Here is a 22,985-nt window from a genome sequence, read left to right as displayed (position 1 = left end):
TAAAGACAGGGTCTCACTAAGTTGCTTAGCACCTCAGTTTTGCTGAGGCCGACTGAACTTGTGATCCTCTTGCCTCAGCCTGCAGAGCCCCTGGGATTACAGCATGCATCACCATACCTGGCTACTTACTCATTTTTTTGCCCTTAATTTCTAATTAAAAGACCACTTCTTACTGTTCAACCCTTATACCCAAATATGATTTCAAGACATTTCAAAAACTACTTTCTGTGAGGTTTTCCTATCCCTCAAGTATTCACTGTTTATTACATATCCATATCATTCTATAGCTGCAATACTTTCTATTCTTATTGTGTCTGAGATCAAGTATTAGTTCTCATTATATATTCAACATGTAGTAAACCAAACACCTAACAGACTGTTTACATAGTATTTGCTCAATAAATGTTTGTTGACTACACTTGAAGACAAAATAACTGATAAAATAGTTCATTTTCTTCTAACAGCTTATGCTAGGTCATAGTAATCTGCCTGCTTTTTTGTGATTAAGCTATTCTAACAGCTCACAATATCATTTCCATTCTTAAGTTCATCAATCAATCCATTCTACTCAATGAAGCAAAAATTTTAAATGGAGTGTTACTACTTTGTTTAAAGCATTCAGTGATTCCCAAGCCATTTAAAATAAATTAGACTCCTTTCCATAGTCTGAATGGAAAGTCTGATATAGTACCTTCCTCTACCTCCAAAATATTTGTCTTATCATTGTGTGGTATACCCATAGGTGTAAGAACTCAGTGTATATTAAGGTAAGAACTCAGTGTATATTAATCAATGAATAAATTGTTAGCAGTTCTGTAATTCAGGTTACTCAGTTTTATATAGCATTTATTTTGGCTTTCCAGCATTAGAATAAAGGAAACAGTGAAAAATTGCTATTAAAATGTAATTATGTAAATTTTTATTTGGGAGTATCTTTTTAAAATGAAATGCAAAATTTTGCATGTAGCTTCTTAAAATTCTGATCATTTTTACTGTAAACTTCAATCATTTCTCTACCACAAATATAACTCAAGCAGACAAAGTTAGTTCAAAAAATATGCTTATGGAATCTTCCTTTCATGATACTTTTATCCTACCATTAAAAAATGTATTTTCAAATAACATAAGTAATATGAAAACAGAATGTTGGTCAATAAAACATGTTTCTCCCTATATAGAATATAAAATGTTATTTAAAATTTCAATTTTTTTTTCTGATTAAGAAATACAGCTTCCATTTTCTGAAGGAATATGAAACATGCAGGGGAACTTATTATATTTAAACCTGAATTTGTAGCTGAGTGTTGTGGTGCACTCCTGTAATCCCAGTGACTTGGAAGTCTGAGGCAGGAGGATTGGAGGTTCAAGGCCAGCCTTAGGAACTTAGCAAGACCCTAAGCAACATAGGGAGACCCTGTCTCAAAATACGAAGGACTGCCGGTGGATCAGTGGTAGAGCACCCTGGGTTGAATCCCCAGTACAAAAACAAAACAAAACCAACAAAAAAAACTGAATTTGCTAAAAATATTTCTTAAATATAAACACTACATGAAATGTTTTCTTCATCTTTCTGTCTCACACCAAAGTAGCAATATCTTATGCCTTTCAGAAAAAGAATGTAGAGATATGAACATGTGATCAATAGGAGACCCCTAACTCTCCCTCTACCCCAGTAATACCAAATAAGTATCTGTTAATGGATCAGCTTCCTCTGAGACTATGTCAGAAATGAGTTGAGAAAATCTTGTGCACTAAGCAACTGAGAAAATATTCATATCATGTGGTTAGGATAAACTGAGGCAAAGACCCCTGGGTGCATATATATCCTACCCCAGGCACTATGCCAGGGAATCAGGAGAGAATCTCTTAACATCCAGTTTCTCCTTGAGAGGAGAGGAGAGTTTGGACCAGACATCTAGTACACTAAGGTTCTCAACAATTTAGCTCTTAATTCAACTCTGAGAGCACATAGTTATAGGCATAGGCCTTTCTAGACCATAGCAGGATAAGTGGCAGTTTTAGATGGGTACATAAGCACTTGGTCGGGGTAACAAAGATTCCAATTTCTCCCTGCTAGGACCTTGCAAGCATACTCTGCCAACACATGCTACTGGCAGTTGAGCCTCTAGCCTGTATCAGGGAGCTGACAGGGTCAGTAACTATAGACCTCTGACAGTCTGAACAGGACCTTAGCACTTCTCGAGCCTTCTTCCCTGTCTTGCACCAGCAAGAACTTCATGTCTAGCAATTCTTCCTGAAAGGATTTTTCTATTGTATCAACAGTATACCTTCTATAGCCTGAATCTTCTCTGCTGACCAGCCCCAGTGTTAGGTCGAGATCAACGTATCCTTTCTGGAAGGAGCTTGTTCATGCACAAGTGCCACAACTTCTGTGCCTCTCACCCAACCACTGACCCATTAATTACCCAGCTCTAGGAGTTGATGAGGATCTACATTTCTAAGACTTCCTAAATCATAGAGAACAAAAACGTGGCAATACAATGGGCCCACTTCCAATGACTTATCTCCACAGGATCTGAGGGCACATTCTGAATGTGACTATAGGCATTTGCTGCAGGTCTGCTCCCTGGCTTAGTGAGGAGGGTGGAGAATAAACATCCACTCTCAGGTTTACTGTGAGGATTGAAGAAACAAGCATACATTTAACACCCTAACTATTACAGCTACATCTAAAAGATCAGGCTTCTACCTTACCTGTTTAGTGGTACTGACAGGGTATGGTACATCCTGATCTGGTGGGCCATAAAAAACAGAAGCAAACAGTTTGAATAAACACAAAGATCTGAGAGGCAGCTTAGATTCTGGCTGACTAGATTGGTGAGATCCATCTGTGTTTGAAACAAGTCTGACAAGACTAGAAGAGACAGTTATCTAATACACAGAAACCATCACAAAGTTAAGAAAAAGGAAGATAAGTATGTTGCAATTAAAAGAACAAGATAAATTCCCAGAAACTGACTCTAGTGAAATGGAAATATTTGATTTGACCAAGAGGGAATTTAAAATATTTGTTGTAATGATGCTCACTGAGATCAGGAGAGTGAAGCAAAATTAAAGTTTCAACCAAATATTTTAAAGCACTAAACAGAAATTACAGATTTGAAGAATACTGTAATTGAAGTGAAAAATTCAACATAATTTATGCACAACCATACCAAAAAGAAAAGTATTCTAGAAGGAGAATAGAGATTGAAAGGGATAGAAAATATTTAAAAGAATTAATGGCATAAAAGTCTCTAAGCCTGGAAGAGGCTATAGAAATCCTAATCCGGGCAGCTTAAAATATGCCAAATAAATTTAAAGAGTCTTCCTGAGACAAAAGTCATACTCAAATTTTTCAAAAATTAAAGTCAAGTACAAATTTGAAAGCAAGAGCAAAACAATGTGTTACAAGGGAGCCTCCGTAAGACTCTCAGTTGATTTTTTAACAGAACCCTTGCAGTTCATAAGAAAGTAGACCAAAATGCTGAAAATTCTGTAAAACCAAAGCAGACTATCCTGATAACCAACAATACTATACCAGTGATCTTATTTTTCAAAAATGGATAGAAGATAGACTTTCTCAGGTGAAAAATGAAGATGTTTATCATCTCTAAAGGGAATTCCCTCATCCATGGAAAGACACCGATTAGTAATATGAAAATCATGAAAGAATATTCATTGTTAACAGTAAGTATATTATCACATTCAAAACACTAATACTGTGTTGGAAGTGGCAATTATCTCTGCTAAAAATAAAACTATTAGAAATGACACCTACAATATTTTGTTAAGTGATACAAATTTTTTTAATTATAAATATGTAAAATTGTACAAATATGACATCAAAAACAAAACATGGGAGTAAAAGTATAGAGTCTTTATGGAATTAAATTGATTATTGACTTAAAAGAATCTGTAATGTTTTATGTAAGCAAACCTTAGAGTCACCAGAAAGCAAATGGCTATAATTGATACACAAAAGATAAAAAGAATGCAAGTGTACCACCCAAAGGAAACCATTAAACCACAAAGGAAGAAAGCAAGGAAAGAAGAAAGAACAAAAGATTTTCCAAAGTACCCAAAGACAGTTACATAAATGGCACCAGTAACTTATTAATTACTCTGAATATAAATTGATTTAATTCTACAATCAAAAGGCCTAGAGTCAAGGAATAAAACAATTTCTTAAAAGACCCACCTATAGCTGCTTACAAGAGGTAAAAAGATAGTCCATGCTAATGAACACCAAAATAAAGTAGGTAGAGCTATAATTTTGTGAGAAAAATAAACTTTAGATTGGAACTGTAAGAAAAAAATCATATTGTGGCAAAGGGGCAAATCGACAAGAATTTACATACAATTATAAATATTATAATTATAAAATTATAAAATCAGCACATAAATATATAAAGCAATATTAAAGATCTGAAGCAAAACAGACTAATGCTAATTACAGTAGGGGATTTCAATACCCAACTTTCAACAATAGATCAATCGATCAATCATCCAAATGAAGTCAGTAATGGAAACATTGGTGTTGAATTACACTTAAACCAAAGAAACCATCCAATGACTGCAGAATCCAGATTCTTCTCTAATGCCCATGGAGCATTCTTCAGGGTAGAGCATATGTAAGGCTATAAAAGCCACCTTAAATTAAAGGTTGAAGTCACATCAGGAAGTTACTTCTAACTGCTCTGATGAAATATTAGAGTTCCATGATAGGGGGAATCATGAAAAATTCATAAATATGTAGAAATTAAACAATAGCTCCCGAAAACCTATTGGGTAGAGAAAGAAATAGGAAAATTTAAAAAGACCTTGAGACAAAAATGGAAACAACATATAAAAGTTCAAGAATGCAGCAAAAGCTTTTCTAAAAGGGGAGTTTATAGCATTAACTGCCTACATCAAAAAGAAAGATCATAAAGAAATAATTATATCTCATTGTATTCCAAAAGTTAATATAGGAAGGAAATAAAGATCAGTAGGGAAATAAATGCAAGAGAAACTAGAAAAATACTAGAAAAAAATTCTGTTGTAGAAAACCTAGGCTTGAAAGAAAACAAATGAAATAAAAAATGAGAAAGACATTATAACTGATAATGTAGAACAAAAGATCATAAGAGACTACTAGAAACTATTATGTACCCATGACATGGATAACCTAGACAGAATGGATTAATTCTTAGAAACTAATAAACTATTGAGTTGGAATCATAAAGAAATTGGAAAATATTGACAAACCAATAATGACTGAAAGGAGTCTGAAACACTAATAAAAAGTCTCCCATTGAAGGCCAGCTTCTGATGGGTTCACTGCTGAATTCTACCACACATTTGATGGAGAAATAATATCATTTCTTCTCAAATTCTTTGAAAGAACTGAAGAGAAGGGAACACTTCCAAACTCATTCTATAAGACTAGCATCAATGCAATATCAAAACTAGGCAAAGAGTATTTTTTAAAAAGAATTACAGGTGAATTCCTTGGTGAACAAAGTGTAAAAGTTGCCAAGAAAATACCAGCAAGCCAAATTCACCATACATTCACTATAATAAAATGGAATTTATTCCTGGGGTGTAAGGATGGTTTAAAATATAAAATCAATAAATATAATTCACCATATTAACAGAACAAAGGGAAAATGCATTTGGTCATCTCAAAGAATGCAGCAAAATCATTTGAAAAAATCCACACTCCTTCATGATAAAAAAAAAAAACCTTACCAAATCATGTTGAGAAGGAATGCTTCTCATCATGATGAAGAACCTACGTGACAAATCCTCAGCTGCTAACATTCTCAGTGGAGAAAAGTCAGATTTTCTTGTAATATCAGAAAAAGATGAGGATGCCCATTCTTGCCTTATATTCAACATAGCATTAGAAGTTTTAGCCAGATGAATTATGCAAGAAACACAAAAGGCATCCAAACAGGAAAAGAAGTGTAAATTCCTTTCCTTCTCTGACTGATAACATGATTTTACATATAAAAAATCCTTGTCACCACCAAAAATCTGTTACAACTAACAAATGAATTCAGTGAAATTTCAGGATATAAAGTCAACAAAAAAATATCTTAGCATTTCTACAAAATAACAAGGAACTACCTAAAAAAGAAATTAAAACAATCCCACTTACAATAGCATCAAAGCACACTTAGGAATAAAACAAGAAGATGAAAGAACTATATGCTGAAATTAAAGATGACACAAATGAATGGGATGGTATCCCATGTTCATGAATTAGAAAAATACTGTTAAATGTCTATACTAACTGAAGTATTATGCAGGGTCAGTGCAATCCCTATCAAATTTCCAATGTCATTTTTCATAGATATAGGAAAAACAATCATAAAATTTGTATGGAACCACAGAAACCTTGAGCAGCCAAAACAATCATAAGCAAAAGAACAAAGCTAGGGACATCACGCTACCTGATTTCAAAATATATTATAAGGTAATAATCAAAACAAATGTGTTCTGACATAAAAGTAGACACATTGATCAAAGGAATAGGACAGAGAGGCCTGAAATAATCCCATACAAGTATGATCCATTGATTTTCAACAAAAGTTACCAAGAACACACAATGGGGTAAAGGATGGTCTCTTTAGTAAATGGTGCTGGGGAAATAGTCTATCCATATGCAGGGTGATGAAAATGGGTCCTTAATCTCACCTATTATACAAGAATCCACTCAAAGTAGTTAAAGACTTACACAAAAAAAGCAGAAACTGTGAAAGTACTAGAAGAAAACATGGGGAAAAGCTCCATGACATTGATCTGGGCAGTGATTTCTTGGCTAGGATTCCAAAAGCTCAGGCAGCAAAAACAACAATATTCAAATAGTATTGCAACAAATGACAAAGTTTCTGCACAAGGAGAAAAAGCAAAGACAATCCACAGTTTGGGAAAAATATTTGCAAATCATATTAGAAAAGGGGTTACATATCCAAAATATGTAAGGAACTCAATCTATTAAAAAATAAGGAAATAAATAAACCTTCTTAAAAATGGGTAACATTTCTCAAAGAAAAAGACATACTAAAAGGCCAAGAAATAAGAAAAAAATGTTCAACATCTCTAATCAGGGAAATGCAAATTAAAACCACAATGAGATACTGCTTCATCCCTATTAGAATACTTACTAAAAACATGAAAGAGGCTGGGCTTGGTGGCGCATGCCTGTAATCCCAGAGACTCAGGAGGCTGAGATGGGAGGATTGAGAATTCAAAGCCAGCCTCAGCAAAAGCAAGGTGCTAAACAATTCAGTAACTCAGTGAGACCCTGTCTCTAAATAAAACACAACATAGGGCTGGGGATGAAGCTCAGTGGTCAAATGCCCCCGCGTTCAATCCCTGGAACAAAAAAAAAAAAAAAAAAAAAAAAAAAAAAAAGAAAGATATGTTGGCAAGGATGTGAAGAAAAGAAAATCCTTATCTATCATTTCCTGGGAAGGTAAATCATAGTTATTTTAAAAAATAATACAAATGTTCAAAAAAATAGGATTACCAGCAATACACTAAAATTTAGAAATCCTCCTTTGGGGTATATATCAGAAGAAAGCGTAATTAGTATCTTGAGAGATCAGAACTTCCATATTTATTGCAGCATTATTCATAATAGATAATGGAAACATGCAATATGCCAATCAATGAATGGATAAAAATCTGGTATTCACACACAGTGGAATGCTATTCAGCTTTAAGAAGGAAATTCTGTCATCTGCCACAACACAGATGGATAGAGAGGATAGTATGCTAGAAGAAATAAGCCAGGCACAGAAAGACATACTATATGATCTCTTATGTGTGGAATTTGGAAAAAAAAAAAAAAATTCATTGTAGTAGGCAGTAGAATGGTGGTTACCAGAAACTAAGGGGCAGGAGACAGTGCAGGGGGAAAGGAAAGATGGTCAAAAAGAATGTTTTAAGTGAGGAAGAACATCTGGCTTTCCATTAGCACAGCGCAATAACTCTAGCTAATAATAATGCCCATTTCAAAAATGTGCTAAAAGAATGGATTTTAAATGTTCTCATGAATAAATAAGTACACAAAGTGATGACTGTTAATTAGCTTAATTGATAGTTGATCATTTTATGATGTACTGGTGTGAAAACATTCACTTTGTACCCCATAAATATAGGTAATTATTATTTGTCGATAAAAATTAATTTAAATGGCAAAAGAATATTGTGGTATTAATCCATTAAGAATTTCCAATGCTGTTAGCCAAAATATTTAAATTTATGGTATGAAACTCAATTTCAATAGAAATTGACTTAATTCTTCTTTGTACATTTGAGATGTTTTAAAAATTATATGTATTAACTCATTTCTATAGTTACATTGACCACCAAAGCTAATACATTTTGTATACAATAAGTAAATTTAAAACATTTTTTAAATCAATTTTGAATCAGTATTATATTCTGCTTACGATGGTCAGCTGAGCACACACATTTTTTCTTTAAAACCTCACAAGACCACTACAGCTTCATTACATGAAAGATAGGCGCTAATAGAGGTGGAAAACAAATGAAAACTTGCTCAGGCTATGAGATATCATCTCAATAAAGCAGTCCATTATTAAGCATTAGTAAGAAAATTTTTATGAGTCAAAAACATTCATCTTAAAAACTGTGTAAGGATAAATATACCTTCAGAGGCAAAATACTTTAATCTGTCTTTAAAATAATGTATAAACTTAAAAGAACAGAGAAATGTTTCCCCTAGGGGTTTGCAACCATAATAATTTCTTACCTTTGGAAGCAGAAAAAAATTAACAGGATGTGTTTCTGATTCCCTTAGTCTTCACACACACAGTTGTACTTGAAACCTACTCTAAGCCAGATAAAAGTATGGTCAAATAAAATAGGTTCTGAAAATAGGAAAGGACTCCTGAAGCTTATTGGCTGTTTTGGCTGTTTTGTTTGCTTTTCTTTTATGCTCATTATTTTTTAGTTCATCTACCCACCACATCTCAAGATAAAGAATTTTTACATTCTCCAGGTATTTTAAATATGTATAAAATGATTTTTTTCATTTCATCCTTCTCAGTTGATTTATACTTCTATAGCTAAATTAGGATACTAATTAGTCTATTTCCAAGAACTATCTTAGAAATTAAATATTGTTTTACATGGTGTTGAAATTTTTCCAGCATGATTTCAAAAATAATTCTTAAAAACAAGCTATTTTTACAATTAGCATCATACACACTAATTATTGAACAATGACAGTATCAATGCACCAGTGAAAAATGATGGATTATAATGGATCCTTTATGATGAAACTAGGCATGGAATATGAAATAAATGTAAAATATGAATGGAATATGAAATAGGAAAATCAAAATAGATGATTATTTAGTCAGTGTGAAGTAATAAACAGATACTTACCATCAATTGTATTTCCTGGAGTGTTTGGATCTTATTAAAAAAAAAAAAAAGTCTAAGTTGGGCTCAGTGGCACATACCTGTAATCCCAGTAGCTCAGGAGGCTAAGACAGGAGGATCACAAGTCCAAAGCCAGATTCAGCAAAAGCTAGGTACTAAGCAACTCAGTGAGACCCTGTCTCTAAATAAAATACAAAATAGGACTGGGGATGTGCTCAATGGTCCAGTGCCCATGAGTTCAATCCCTGGTACCCTCCTCCCCCCCAGAAAGTCTAGAAAATGTATTATTTGAAGAATTTTATGATGCCAATGAAAACCTTCATAGACTATCGAGCCTAGTATCAGTCATTGCTGTATATTTCCTCACTACAATCTATCATTTCTTACTCCCATATTATGTATTTCCAAAAAAATTTAGAATTTGATGTTTCACCTCTTGAAAGCTGTTCTGTATATTGACTCATAATTCAGAACAACCTTGGTCACATTGCTTAACTGCTTATTCCCCTTCAAAACCCTCTTCCCTGTTCACACTACAGATCGCAATCATGTACTGCTCATTTCAAAAATGTAGAAGAAAGGGTTTTGAAAGTTTCACTGTAAAATGATAAATGAAGAGATGAATATGCTTAACCTGATTTAAGCATTATGCAGTGTTTTCATGTATCACACATTATCTGGTATAGCTAATATGTACAATTTTTACCTTTTATGTATCAGCCAAAAATAAATTTTAAAAAATTAGCAGTTAAAAAAAAAACAAAACAGTTCACATAATTCTCCTCATTCAGAGAAGTATTGTATGTCAGGCTGAACTGTAGTCATAAGCCCTGGTTGTTATGGAATCTCATCCTTTACCATTTGGAGAGATGGAGTTACAGTCATAACAGGTAAATTACTGCTCCCCAAGTATTCCTCTTCTTTTTTAATAGAAAATGATTCAGAAGTAATATGTAACTTTCAGAAGATAGTTTTCAAACTTCCATGAACTCTCTGGCCTGCCCTCTCTTTTACTTGCCTCCATGGGAGAATCGGGCTTTTAACAGACCATGGCTGTGAGGACCTTTGAAACCCTGCTAAGAATGTGTGGGAGAAGAAGTTAAATGCCATTTTTAGGACTTGGCTACTAACTCTTCAAAATCCTGGTAAGTTTGACATTAGAATACAGGGATTCTTTCATATTTGTGGTGGGCAGGAGTGGAGAAAGTACTTTCTTAAGAGTTCTTTTAAAAGCTGGCTAAATGAAAACAGAAAACTAAAGGAAAACAGGTCTTCATCCAGACTTCTGTCGGGGAACTCAGGAGAACATCAAGGACAAGCACCAGCAGGTGAAAGACTTATTTCTCCTAAAGGACTGTCTTTTAATCAGCCTCTTTACTTCAAACAGACTGTGCCAAGAATGCTGTGAGCTTTGAGGAAACTGGACTTAATGCCAGTGATGTCACTGAGCAATATTAACATCCTCATCAAATAGGTACTTTGGAAAGCCACCCCCCTAGAAATGAGGGTGAGGTACTCTAGAGAAGTTATAGTTGGTGTTTCCACACTCCTCAGTCGTTTTGGGATACGAGAAGCGTCTCACTGGCAGGTGTTAGATTATCAGGAAAATTAAGCAAATGACTTTGGCAAACTACACCGCCCCTTTTCTAGTTGCCAGGAATTCCTACCCTGAGGCTTAGCTTCACATATGCTTGTTTAAAAGCTCCTGCTATTTTCAAGGAAACAGAATTGCGGTCATCATTCAAACATGTCCAGAACTATGAAAAAGTAGCATCATCCACATTTTCTGAGAGTACTAGGTGAGGACCCTTTTGCTTTCTGTGTCACTCATAACATGCCAGGATGGATTCTACCAAGCAACTCATGTCACTGACACCGGAGGTAAGTCAGAGTCCCTGTGGTTGTTTGCAGCATTCAGCATACTGTGCAATGGACCTGACATTCCGAGTCATCACATGAGCAAGGGCAGCCAAGCCTCATGTCTCTGTACAAAGAGACAATGGAAAACAGCACTTCATGTTGTCTAAACCCGACCACTTTGGTAACATTGTCACTGCATCTTGGGTTCATAAGATTTATTAGTCAATCTTAAGAGACAACTCCCACGTTTGACAGAGGATCTCATACAGTTGCTTAGTTAAAGCCATTTACATAATGAAGCCCTGAAATATTATGAATTAAAAACATTCTAAATATTTAAATTATCCTAACAAAAATTAAAATAACCTATGACTATATGTGCCAATTATATTTGTATGTGCAGATACATAAAATCAAAATACATATAATCAAAATTTTAAATTTATCACAATGACCAAAATCTTATTTCTTCAACAAAAATATATAAACCATTTACCATGAGCCTAGCACTATGAAATGTGCTGGGGCTACTTTAAGGATCAAGGCAGAACACGGTTCCTGTTCTCGGTGAGCAAGGAAAAATAAAAGCTAATCACAAGGAGTTTTCATTGTCAGTCAATCTCCAGAAAGGTCCAGGTAATGGGGAAAAGGCCTTGTGATTCTGGAAGGGTGATAGCAGTCCACCAGGCAAAGCGCACAAATGATAGAACTTCCGGCAGAAACCCAAATTTGAGGGGAAACAGTGTACTTGAGACTATGAAATTAGCTCACCATGGCTAAGGTGTAATGGGTGGAAAGAGAAAGAGGCCAGAGATATGACTGGAGATGTCTTGGAGAGTTACATAGTCAGTGATCCTCAGAATTGGTGCTGAGCCCCTCAGCAAGCACCTGGAGGTTTTTCAGCAGGGAGTGACCCGTGTAAATCTGCAATTTCAAAACAACACTCTGACCACCCTGTGGAGAATGGATTGGGACTGAGGCAGGAGTAGAGGAGGTTGCAAAACTCTGGCCAAAAAGTGATGAATTAAAACTGGGGCAGTGGAAGTGGGTATGAGAGGATGAGGACTTTATCTTAGAGAAAAATTCACAACCTTCCTTCAACAATATTTTATTAGAATTAACAGCTAAATCACCTTTGCCAATTTGCCCTATGCTTTGCCCATTTGCCACCATAAATGCTAATGTACTTTCTATAAAAAAGATGCATCAAAAGGCAAAAATAACCTGCAAACTGGATAATCGGCGCCTTCTCAGCCCACTGAGTGTGATTATACATGCATGCACACCCATGTTGTTTAATTTACAATTCACGCAATGATAAATAGTAGTAATCCTATCATCTATGCACAAAAATAACTGTAGAAAATGCTTTCAGTTGTCTTTACACTTTTAATACGTATACACAGTCCTATCCACCTAAATGCCTGACATGGATTTAATTCTAAACTAATTGACAGATCATCTAAATCCAATTCCTGTTGGGATGATAGGACCAGGTGGGCAACTACGTAAAGCAATACTGTTCCATCATTGGCCAGCTCTTACCGATTTTTCTTTCTTATATTAAACCCAATACATCTCACAAGGTAGTTAATGCTGAAATGCAAAACCATTCCCTTTTGCATCTTACACATATAGGAAAATAAAATAATTGAACATAAATAATAAAAAGCTCATTTAAGCTCCTGCCTTTCCCATTGGGGGAAAAAATATCACTACTTTGACCATTTCATGAGGTCAGGGGTCTTCTGTTAATGATGTCTTTTTCTCTTGTGACAGAATAGGCACTTACTTGCCTTGCTCGCACACTAGCTTGTAAGCTCTGCTTCAAGCAACAGATGGTATTCATTCCCAACATCTCTGTGACCAAACTTCATCCCCTCTTTTCCTTGCCAGTGTGAAAATTCAACTATTAAGGAAGGAATTAAACACTGAGCTGTAGCTCCAACGCTCTCCTCTTGCTTTCCAGGACACAAAAGGCTGTGATGTGCAGGCAAGCATTGTGGTTCGTGGGCTGGGTGTCTATATGCCAGCTTGGATGTATGATCAGAAACAGTTGAAACTCCTGTTAGCCAGCCTCTAGTATGTATGCACTCACACACACACACACACACACACATGCCCCTACCTACAATTGAACACCTAGTATATGCCAAATGATGTTTTAAAACATTTCAGTTGGTGAGGTAGAAACAAGTCTTGCTCTCATTTTTCCATAGGAGAAACACTGAACCCCTGGACAACCAAGGAAACAATAAAATTACATTTTTGGTACATGCTATACACAAAATTAAAATAGGCCAATGTTAGTGGGTGGTCACATTAGGGTGGGGAAGAGATTTCCCTGAAGATATGATACTGATGTTGAGATACAAGGGGCTAGCTTATAACATACCTGTGCTGACAGCTGAATTTAACCTGAAGCAGCATGCACAGCCATGATAACAAGTCTCATCTGAAATTCATGATCACAGACCTCAAGAGGTCTTGACACTGCTAGCAATCACACTACATTTTTCTCATCCATTTCATACCTACTGTTTCTTTAAAACACCACTATCTCCTTTTGTCACTATCTGTCCAGGTCCTTGCTTCCAATTTCACTGGGAAGTAGAAGCAATGGAAAATATCCTTTGGCTCCCATCTCCAAATCTACCCATTATGCTGCCTTGTCCCCTGTTGCTGGGGAGGATGAACTCTGCAGCCCCTTCTGCTTCTGTGCTAAATCCCTCACCCTCTGACTTGCTCCAATGTAGGGCTTCTGTTTCACCCTCTCATATCTCCCATATTTCCTACTTTCCTTGGTCAATCCAAACATTCATGATTCCATTCTGATGGTGTATAGAAACTGCTTCCCATCACATACCACAACAGCCACCTACAAGGACTAGATGGCTCAACACAATGCAGCCTCAGTACTTTTATGACTTGAGCTCCTTCCACCCCACTCCTCCCCTGTCATTAGATGCCAGCAAAATTGGCCTCTTTGCTGGTCCTTGAACATGGCATGATACACTTCCACAGTGGGGTCTTCCTAGGCCTAGTTTCCTCCAGGTATCTGGTATCTCAGCACCCTGGCTTAGTTCCCATGTGAACTTGTGAAATAGTCCCCACATCCTACTCTCAACACCCCCCTTACTCACTCTTTTGACAACTTATTTTTCTCTATAGCGTTTGTCATCTTCTGAAACACCATTTGTTTCAATTTTTTATGTGACATATAGTCTGTGTCTCCATACTCCACTAGAATATAAATTCCATGAGGGCAGGGATTTTTTTTATTAACTCAGTTTCTTTTTTTCACTTTAACTTCAGAATGTAGAACAAAACCTTGGCACACACGGGGTGGAGGGCTCATTAAATGTTGAATGAACTGTACTCATCAAAAATGAACTAATCTCACAAAGATCATGGGAAGGAATGTTCGAGGGCAAATAAATGGCTAATAAAATGCCCATGTAAAAGGGAAAAACATCACGTGTCTAAGAAAACAAAGCTAGTATTGCTGGAGCAGAGGGGTCAAGTGGAGCATGGTCCATGATGCTTCCTCCTAAAGACAAAATTATCCAACAGCTGCCTTTCCCATTCCCTGGGTGTTTCCTGCACTATGCCGATGCTTTCCTCCTGCTGTTAGCTGAGGACCCAGGGTATTATTGAATGAACTGTACATCCCAATTGTAGCACCTTCACTACATAATGGCCTTTACTGAATCTCAGCAGGACCTCAACCTGACCATAGCCCCTAAGAACCACTTTCTCCTTGGTCCTTGTTCTTCTCAACTACCCCACTTTTCTGAGAATCCAGTCAGTTTTGAGAGTAAATATTTCCACAAAAATTCAGTCTAGAAACACTCCACTACCCCAGTAAACTCTGTTTAAGAGATGAGACCACTGGGGTCTTCATCTCCCCTCCAACTGGAAAGTCAGATTGCATTTCTTTCCACAGAAACCTGATGGTTCCTCCAAAATAGAGGGATAAGTCTAACATGTAATTTGAATTCACCAGAACTTAAGAGTCAAGAACTGTAAATGACTTGAGATTTTTATCCTACTTGATGCTAACCAGGAAACCTGCCACAGCTTCATGGATAAAGGTAGAGGACATCAGATGATTCTTAAACCACAGTTTATTATTCAAAGCAATAGCACTAGTCAGAATAACTGCCTTTCCTTCTGGTTTCTTGAGTACCAATTCTCAGCAAAAGAGGGCCAGACGACACCTGCACCTGAATAGGTTGCAATAGAGGAGAGGAACCTTAAGCTCTGAGAACCCCAAGATTTTATAATGGGTAGTAAGCTTGATTGCTTTTTGCTGCGGAGAGGACCATTGCCTTTATTATTCTAGACAGTATGTTCTTTGCTCCAGAGTAACAAATTATATCTCCCATAGATGTTTTCTACATAAAGCGAAGTCCATGCTCTGCTCAGAAAATATGTAGAAATAGGAAAGTCTGGTGATGAGTAGCTCCTCTCACTTCTATACCTTTCTGAATTCTGATGTATCTTCCACAAGTATGCCACTCCAATAGCCAATCTGTTTAATCTGACTGACACAGGCTGGGCCACATCCTTTCCTTTCATCTTATGTAGCCTTTAATTGAGTCCATTATCAAAAGAACTCCACACAGCAGTTGTGATCTCAATCATGGCCCTTGGGATCCCAGTCTTAACCAGCTAAACAAATCCTATAAATATGAGTTTCTGCATTGACCTTTTCAGTTGGCCCAAGGCATTAATCCAAGTACAGCAGGGTGTATTAGCATTTGCACAGACTCTGTATTGGTCTGCAAGCAGAAAATATAAGGCAATTCTATCATCCAAAACAACTCTGGCGGACCAGTGAACTAAAACTGATCTGATTATCTTCCAGGGCCAAGTTGGCATCATCAATCACTTTGGCTTAAGTCAGGGGCCAGTTTTTTTACCAACATTTCTATTTGGAAGACTCTCAAAGTATAGATAACTGTCTGTGGATTGTACATAAACATTGTATCCATTATCCCTCCAGGAAGCTTTTTTGAAAAACTATAGTCTCATTTTGGAGAGATCTGGGATCTGAGAGCTCTCTTAAGACTAACCCAAAGGCATAAGTCACCACAATTTCAAGTAGAAGGTAAGAGATGCTTAGCAAGTTTCCTGGAAAGACATGGTACCTCTGGAAAGAAGCCGTTGCTCTCATTGTCAATGTATCCCAAGTAGTACCTACATCAGTTTTTGTGCAAAGACTCCCAGAGCTTCCAATGTGATCTCCCATTTGCCTTATGAGTCCTAGCACTTCCAGTGCAGTTTGAAAAATGTCTTTCATCCTTGTTTTGAAGGGGTTGCATGAGGTCAGTTTGTCCAATATGCTTTTTGTCTTCATGTTACCAATTGAGTGACATTTATCTGCCCTATCTAGCATGACCTAGAGTCAGATGATCACACTGGAATAATACAACCTTAAAACATATCAGAGTAGGGAAGCACCCCAAATAGTCCTGAAAAGGGATCAGAAAATTCAGTGTAGTCAGACTTGCAGCAACATATGAAGGCAACATATCAGTGTGGGTTGCCTTACCTTAAGACAAGCACTTCAGCCTCTAGCAGGATCACAAGTTGGGCTTGTGGTTATGGTCTCAGTATCAAAAATACAGAGTCCTTTGCTCTGTACCCAGTCTGTGTTGGTGGATGTATTACCATGCCTGGTACAATGATGGATTCTGGCAGCAAGAGCAAAAGTCTGCATAGAATAGGCCCAGTTAATTCTTAATTTCTGTTGGTCTCGTCAGAGAATTGGGTCTCACTGTGTATTTATACTAGTGACCCAGATGTTTTGATTATCAGCTGCTAATTATTTTACCAGTGATTGATTCCCAAGAGGGCTATCTTTAGTATGGTCACTTAGACTGGCAGATTAAACAGCCAGTCCATTGAAAACAGCATGAGAGTCAGTAAAATGTAACAAAGTTCACGGAAGGTTGAATTTTCCGGAGCTATGAGAATAGCCATGCATATGGCCACAGATGGGAGTGAACCACACCATTGAGATTAAACAGCCCCAGAATTCTAGCTGATGCTATTTAGATTCAGCTCAGCCAGATCAGTTAACCAGGCGTAGGCACTGTGTATTAAGCCTTCACTGTAGAAGCAACTTGTTCTCAGGCAGCAGAAATGGGAGATAGAGTTTGTACCCCAAAGGTTGGCAACCTCTGTTTTATGTAAAGTTGCTGCCATGATGCTGAGATGCTGGTGGGGCCAGGCTGGCTACGGTCTTAAATATACTTTCTCCTTCTGACAACCAAGGCTTATTGGGCTCTTCTCTATCTGTCATTGATTCTGAATTAACCCACCCCCAACTGGGAATATTAGGCCAGAAAGTCACAAGGACCCTATGGATCATGCTTTTTCACTTCAACAAGTGATAGGTAGCAGCTTTGTGAAGAGGTTATACTTGATAGACTTGTCAGAGAGATGACAAGACCAAGAGGCAGGTGCTCTTTGCTAGAGGTTCAAAGTAGTAAAATCTTTAGTTACTTGAAGTTATTAGGGTCAAAATAGAGAGCATATGTTTGCTGGGGAACTTCCAGTGGAGGCTGTGGCTTAGGTCCTATTCAAAAAATGTTTTGTACCAGGCATGGTGGCTCATGCCTATAATCCCAGTGGCTCAGGAGGCTAAGGCGGGAGAATTGAAAGTTGAAACTCAGCCTCAGCAACTTAGTAAGACCCTGTGGTTAAGTGCCCCTGGGTTAAGTCACTGGCACTAAAAAACAAAATAAAACAGTGGTTTGTGGATTAGCTGCAAAAATACCAAGAAGAAAAACTAAGAGGTACATTCTGTCTCCAATTCCTGAAGGGCCCAGTCAGGTATTAAGCCTGCTTTTGGTCCTGGAGTTTGAAGGGACAGCAATTTTTCTTCAAATGCCAGAGTGATTGAACTTTGTGAATTCACCCACGTAGTTCTAAACAGTGTATTTAGTAAGCTGTTCTCTCCATTTTTTTCAGGATCCATCATTTACTCCTTCTGGAGGAAATGTGTGATAATACAACAGGGCATTGAGGACAAGTATTCTGACTTGATAACATTATGCATATAGTGACAAGTTTGGAAATGAGAGGATGGATGCACTTTTGTTAAGCCCCACCTGACTCATTAATGGGAAATGGCAGGGAAGTGTAGGTAAACACTGGGGGAGAACTAGCACCATACTTTAAAGCCCTTATCACGTGAGCAAGAACCGCTTGCAATCCTTTGTTGCCAGTGGTATGGCAAAACAGGTGCTGCAGTGTGTAAAGCCACACACCAAGTGCTATCAGTCTGTGTAATGGATTCAATTACTCTTACTATGTCTGCCACTGCTGAGACTAGGAGAACAGCTACTGAATTCAACTGGTAATTGAATTCACTATGAACCTCCAGCTCCCGTTAGTTTTTTTCCATGGCTGTATGTGACTGTTGTATTGAGTGATGGTATCTCTTACTACCTTTCCCACCTTCAAATTCTTCATCAAAGTTGTGATTTTCCTTCCTGGAAGATATTGCACTATTTCTGTTAGGTCACCTTGGGGAGGACAGGGATGCAAGATGGGGGGAATTTCCAAGTCCTACTAACAGTTCTCTACCGGTGGCTCTTCACAATCAACAATGTCCTGCCCCTAACACTAAGGACCAAGGAAGCAGAGTCATGCAACACATCCATATCTACTGTACATTCTGACATAATAGCACCACCAGCAGAACATGGAACAGAACTGCAAGGTCGTATTAGCTTCCTCTCCAACTGTGAACCCATTCCACAGCCTGATTAGCAGAATCTAAGAACACCTTTGGTCAGTCAGCAGGGAATAATGTTGGAGTCAAAAATCCAAAAGTGCTTGAGTTCCTCCTCTTTTCAATGTTTCCAACCCTACTCTGGTGGGTAGATATCACCTTCAATTCCACCATAGGGACAGAATTCTGCCCCTAATTTTCTTCATCATTAAACCCTCTGAGGGTAGAGAAAGTGTGAAGGATTCGAAGCACAAACAAAGCACGGAGGTGAGAGAGCATCCCCAAACATTAAAGACTTCACATTTACCTTCAGTACTGAGCAGAGCTGCAACCGCTGGGGTTGAGCTTGACCCGGTTCCGTTCCACTCAGTCCTTTACCTTGGTGAGGTCCTCATGCTTCTACCATGGAACCCCTCCACTCAGCAGCATGACCACCTTACTTCCCAGTTAGGACTATGTCTTTGCCCCTGGCCAAGACATGCTTGGCTGGCCCAGGGGCAGCTTTTTAAAAGCATTCACTTTAATATGAGACACCTGCAGGCCTCTAAAGCTCTTGCCTGTTTCAACATAAAGGTTAGGGAAGTTTGCCATAGAGATGGGGCTGACAGTGGAATTCGTGAAGAATTTGTTGGTTTAGGTTCTCATTTCCAACTGTTCCTTTTATCAGCACCGTAAATCAAATGACAGCCGAGCAGTCAGAATACTAGTCAGTGTCTCTTCTATATTTTCTCTAGGAGTTAAGCTGTCTCAGAGAAATCTCCCTAAAAGGGAATATGCACACTGATAGCCACCAGGACCCCCTGCAAAAGACAAAACAAAACAAAAGCTAAAAATCAAAAAACAAGCACCTCTGGGTCCTTGTACTACTGTCTTCAAACAACCGGCATAATAGACTACAGGAGGGTCAGGCACAGCATTTCCATAGCAGCTGCTTGTCTTCCTTTTCACACTGTCTCTCCTGATATCTAAGGGAACCAACCAAAGTTCTAACACTCAACCTAGTTCTGCTAAGAGTGGTCCAAGATTTTTCTCCTTCACACCCAGCATAGACCTGCACCTCTGTAATTGTTGAGAGCAAAGTGTGGAAACCTTTGCTAGCCTCGGACTATGCTTAGTACTCAGTTGCTACAATGCAGTGGATCTGAGCTGACCATCAGATTCTCAAGGAAGTTCCTCTGCCCAGAGGAGAGTTACAACTTATCATTTAGTACTTTTTTTTTTTTTTTTTTTTTGACACCAGGGATTCAATCCATTTAATACATATTTTTGAGTCTGCTTCCTGGTAATGTCAGCCTACATCCACCTCCTCAGTTTCTTTTCATCAATATACAATGCTGAAAGACCATTTATTGTCCCATTTATACCAATTCCCATAGACTTCCCTCAAACCTTATTTATTAACAGGCAAGGTCCTTCCTTACTCTTTACCTTATAGAAAGAGTTGTCTTTGTCAGCATCACCCCCTCATTGCCAAAATTGTTCAGGGTCTGAAATCTTTCTGTACTGGAAAGCTAACAAATTGTCCTACTCATAGATGTTGACAGATGGCATGAGACTCCAGGTCAGAGATGAACAGCAATTTGTTTCTTCAAGTAGTAGCAGGAGCCAGAATATCTGCCTTCTTTGTGGCAGTTTCCTGAGCTCAATGTCCCACAGGACAACACAAAGAGGAACAGATGACACCTGTGTGTGTAGCAGGTTGCAAAGAGGAAAAGAACCTGGAGCTTAGAAACCCCAAATTTTGGGGGACCATCCTCCCCTGTCTTCCAAGGCTGGAAGCAGATTTGCCCTTTATTATAAATGGAAATGGTTTCTCTTTTCCAAGGTTACTTTTTGAATAGATAGACCAGGATAAAGGGCAATCAGAGACTTGCTCAGAGACATGTGGAAACACAAGGGACTCATGGAAAATTAGCTCCTCGTAGTTTCCCCTGACAATGCTACTTGGAAAGCACATAGATAATGCTTTCTCCTGGGATGAGCCTGCATGGCAACAATGCTGGTTTTATGATTCCTTATCCCCCCACTATAAGACCTGCCAACTTCCTAAAATGAGTACAGAATGTAGAAGCCCGACAGGTGCTTTCTCAGTGGTTTCTGCACACTTAGACATCCAGAGCACAGCTGTAATAAAATCATTCTGTTTAGAACATGTAAAGTGTTGTTCTGAATCTGATGCACTTTTCATTGCCTCCCATTTGTTTCCATCTACATCCTAAGATTCTAAGATGCTGGATCTAAAAACTCATCACAGTATGGCTAGAGACTGCTCTAGTCATATATATCTTTGAGTTCTTCTTACCTGTCTGGTACTATTCTAGCCACTGAGAAAAATACTGCAAAACCCAGCAAAATTCTTACCCTCAGAGGTTAATACATTCTATGGGAAGAGGGAGAGACTGAAATAAACAAATAAATGAGTAAATACAGGACTATGGGTGATGGATAAAAATAAAGCAAGGTTAGCAAAATAAGGGGTGGTGAATGAGGCCATGGTGCTATTTTATAAAGTGGCTACAGAAGCCATCCATGATAGAGTGATGTTTGAAGGCAGGTTTAAGGTCCCTGAGGGTGAGCAATGTCACTGGCTATTCCCAGACGAAGAACAGCAAGTGAAAGGTCATAAGCTCATATCTTGCTTGGTGTTTTTGAGCCAAAATATGCTATTGTGACTGGATCAGAATGAGAACTTGGTCAAATTGTAAGAAATACAATCAGGGAGGTGGCAGGAGGTGAAACAGGGACAAATTTTGGAGGTTTCTCTAAGCCAATATAACAACTTTCAGATTTTATTCTGTGTGAAATGTCAGTAGAAGGTTTGAGCAGACGTGACATCATCTGTCTATGTTTAAAAGGTAATTCTGACTGTTATGAGATAGGCAAGGGACATGAGGTAAGGATGGAAGAACAGAAGCGAGAACAAGGAATCAGGTGAGAGTGGCTTAAGTGGAGGAAGACATGATGGAGGCAGACTGGGTGTAAAGGTGTTTGCTGATGCTTTGGGTATGAGGGAAAGAAAAGAATCATGGATGACTGGAAGGTTATTTTTTTCTAAGTAACTACATGAAAAGAATTGCCCTATACTTGTATTGAACTCAGGGTGATTGCCAGAATTTGGGTGAGCTGGGGTGAGGAGCCATTTTTAAAAAATTTTTTTTAGTTGTCAATGGACCTTTATTTATGTATATGTGGTGCTAAGAATTGAACCCAGTGCCTCACACATGCTAGGTAAGCACTCTACCACTGAGCCACAACCCCAGCCCCATGAGGAACCATTTTTGAGAAGTCCAGTTGATATTCAAGAGGGGCAGTGGGTATGTGAGTATGAAGATCACAGGAGCGGTCCGGGCAGGAGGGAGAAATTTGGGAGCTGTCCGTTCACATATATATTGAAAGCTGTGAAAAGAGAAGAGATTTGCCTAGAAGAAGGATGAAAATACATATATTTTCAATGAGAGGTCTGAGGCACTTAACCCTGAGCCAGCAGAAGATGAAGGAGCCACAAGCACTGGAGACTGGGAATAGGGATCTGCTACCAAGCTGGAGAATCAAAAGACTATGGTGTTCTGGAAGCCAGGTGAAAAAAAGTTTTGAAAAGTAGGGAATCATCAGTAAAATCAAATGCCACTGAAAGATTCAATAAAGTGAGGACCACATGCTGCTCATGCAGGTGGCCTCATGAGGAATCTTGGTCAACTTATCCAGCGCAAGCGCGGCAAGGAGCTTGGGCAGAACCTTGACTAGAGTTAGTTTAAGAAAATGCAAGAGTATTGCAAAGTAGTGAATTGAGACTTTGAAAAATATTTTCATTAAAAATGCAAAGAAATGTGGTACTAATTAGAAAATTGCATGGAGTTGAAGACAATTCAGGGCAAGCGGTAGAATTTCCAAAGCAACATCCTGAGTGAGAGATAATGGTATCCAGGGATCTGTGAACCCGTTAGCCTAGAAGAACAGAGGGGGAGAGCTGTTC

The 22,985-nt window shown here is 38.0% G+C and overlaps 1 protein-coding gene across 3 annotated transcripts in view; it reads left to right on the top strand.

Annotated features, from left to right (window-relative positions):
• TUSC3 (tumor suppressor candidate 3) overlaps positions 1–22,985 on the top strand; it is a 333,190-nt gene that overhangs the window by 235,408 nt on the left and 74,797 nt on the right. The gene's annotated exons all lie outside the window — the stretch shown is intronic.

The sequence above is a fragment of the Sciurus vulgaris genome (genome assembly GCF_902686455.1).
Source record: "Sciurus vulgaris genome assembly, chromosome: 5".
NCBI classification, from domain to species: domain Eukaryota; kingdom Metazoa; phylum Chordata; class Mammalia; order Rodentia; family Sciuridae; genus Sciurus; species Sciurus vulgaris.
The sequence above is the reverse complement of the archived record's forward strand: the minus strand, read 5'-3'. Positions and strand labels throughout refer to the sequence as shown.